Source organism: Scylla paramamosain, chromosome 34, assembly GCF_035594125.1.
Source record: "Scylla paramamosain isolate STU-SP2022 chromosome 34, ASM3559412v1, whole genome shotgun sequence".
NCBI classification, from domain to species: Eukaryota; Metazoa; Arthropoda; class Malacostraca; order Decapoda; family Portunidae; genus Scylla; species Scylla paramamosain.
The window spans coordinates 8172735-8175219 of record NC_087184.1 but is presented as its reverse complement, the minus strand read 5'-3'; the positions used below and the strand labels follow the sequence as shown (position 1 = coordinate 8175219).

The window sequence follows — 2485 nt, the reverse complement described above, 5'->3', positions numbered from 1 at the left end:
TTGATGGGGCAGGACAAGGTCACTCTCAGAGACGCACAGAATATAAAGTACAGGGAATAATGAGAGAGAGAGAGAGAGAGAGAGAGAGAGAGAGAGAGAGAGAGAGAGAGAGAGAGAGAGAGAGAAGCGCCTCATTACCATATCACCGTCACTTTGGGGTTTTCTCGTGTCATCATTTTCATAGACATTCAAGGACACTCTCTGCTTTCCCTTTCTCCTTATTTTATTTATTTATTTATTTATTTTTTTTTTTTTGTCGCCTTCAGGAAATACCATCTTTTGTATCAGTCCTTGTATTATTTTTTTTTTCTCCGTTTTCTTTGATTTATTTGTTTGTGAATTTATTTAGTTATTTAGCTGGGTGGTTGGTTAGGTTAGGTTAGGTTAGGTTATTTATGAATTTGTTTGCTTGTTTGTTTATTTAATTATTGAGTTGGTCAGTGGGTTTGTTTGTTAGTTAATTGGTTTGTTAGTCAATTAATTGGTTAGTTAGCTGTTTTGTTAGTTAGTTGGTTAGTTAATTGGTTTGTTAGTGAATTAATTGGTTAGTTAACTGGTTTGTTAGTAGTTGGTTAGTTAATTGGTTTGTTAGTTAATTGGTTTGTTAGTTGGTTAGTTAATTGGTTTGTTAGTAATTGGTTTGTTAGTTAATTGGTTTGTTAGTTAATTGGTTTGTTAGTAAATGGTTTGTTAGTTAATTGGTCTGTTAGTTGATTAGTTAATTTGTTTGTTAGTTAGGTACTTGTTTATTGGTTTATTTTGTTTATTTACTTATATTTGTATTTTATATTAGTCATTACTTTACTATTTATTCGTTTACTTTGTTTTTTTTATCCCATTCATTCTTTTTATTTTAACTATGTACATATTTATTTTTGTTTTTTTTATTTCGTCATTTGTCATTGAACAATTATTCTTATTAAACTTTTTTTTTTTAATTAGGGGTCAATTTTAACTGTCCTTAATTATAACTTTTGCTTTTACTTAGTCTCAATTTTTTTCTTTCAATATTTCCCTTCGTCACGCAATAAAGTAAAAATCATAGTAAGAGATACAATTTTTTTTCTATAAGTACATCTTTTTTATCTAACTTTTCATTATTTCCTTGTTAATCTTAAACTTTTTTTCATCCCTTATCCTATTTTTATTTACGATCCCACTATCTTAATCTTGATCTTCGTATTTCACCTCTAAGTACGAGAATTGGGTCTGTAGGTACGAGAGTCAGTTACGGACAGTCTATCGCCGAGGTACTGTCCCAAAAAGGAGCGTCTCAAGGACTGTCTGTGGCCAAGGAGGGTTGCCTTGTTTACTCCCGTGTCCCGTCTTCACTCGCGAAGGTCAAGAGGAGGAGGAGGAGGAGGAGGAGGAGGAGGAGAGGAAGAGGAGGAGGAGGAAGGGGGTGGAGAGAAGGAAAAGGAGGGGAAGAAGAGTAGATGCCAGACAAACATTTCTTTACTTGTTTATCCTTACCTCTCTCTCTCTCTCTCTCTCTCTCTCTCTCTCTCTCTCTCTCTCTCTCTCTCTCTCTCTCTCTCTCTCTCTCTCATCTTTTCCCTTCTTTCGACGTTTCAATTTTCTTGTCTTCCATTTCTCTTCTTTTACTTTTTCGCTGCCCATCCATCTTTCCTCATCTCTCTTCCACCCCCTTTCCCTTCCTCCTCCTCCTCCTCCTCCTTCTCCTTCTCCTCCTCCTCCTCCTCCTCCTCCTCCTCCTCCTCCTCCTCCCTCTTCTCCTCCTCCTCCTCTACCTCCTCATTACCCTCTGTCAGGATTACAAATGACCCTTTCATTCCTCCATTCCCTTTCTCTCTTCTTCCTCATTTACGTGAACACTTCTAACCTCATCCCCCCCACCTCTTTCTCTCTCTCTCTCTCTCTCTCTCTCTCTCTCTCTCTCTCTCCTCTCTCTCTCTCTCTCTCTCTCTCTCTCTCTCTCTCTCTCTCACCAACATTTTTTTTTCTCTTCATTATTATTATTTTCTCACAGTAATTATTTTCCTTCCATCTTTCATTTCTGTAATCGGCAATTTTGTTCAGTATATCTTACTTCCTTCATTTCTTTCAACCCACGTAATTCAAAACTTTTCCAATTAATTTTCCACCACCACCACCGCCACCACCACCACACACACACACACACACACACACACACACACACACACACACACACTCACCTACACACGCTGAGGGCACGAGATGAAGTGATGCTGTGAGAGGCGGGTCTGGTTATATATACGCTGAGTCTGTGGTGCGCATGCGTGGTGACTCGTGTTGTCTTGGTGAGGATGCGCTGTACTTACCCTCCTCCTCCTCCTCCTCCTCCTCCTCCTCCTCCTCCTCCTCCTCCTTTGTGACCTCCGCCCTCGCTTCTTCTCTTTCATTTCATAGAGATGATCCTCCCTTTCTTCCACATTGCCTACACTTCCTCCTCCTCCTCCTCCTCCTCCTCCTCCTCCTCGTCTTCTTTCTCCTCTTCCTTCCT

At 39.3% G+C, this 2485-nt stretch overlaps 1 protein-coding gene across 1 annotated transcript in view; it reads right to left on the bottom strand.

The window, feature by feature from the left end:
* The window catches only part of LOC135090084 (U-scoloptoxin(01)-Er1a-like), a 6762-nt gene extending 4561 nt beyond the window's left edge, over positions 1-2201 (bottom strand). The window contains exon 1 of the mRNA XM_063986391.1: positions 2178-2201. The gene's annotated coding sequence lies outside the window, so the exon portion shown is untranslated. The remainder of the gene's footprint in view (positions 1-2177) is intronic.
* Between the last annotated feature and the right edge of the window lie 284 nt (positions 2202-2485).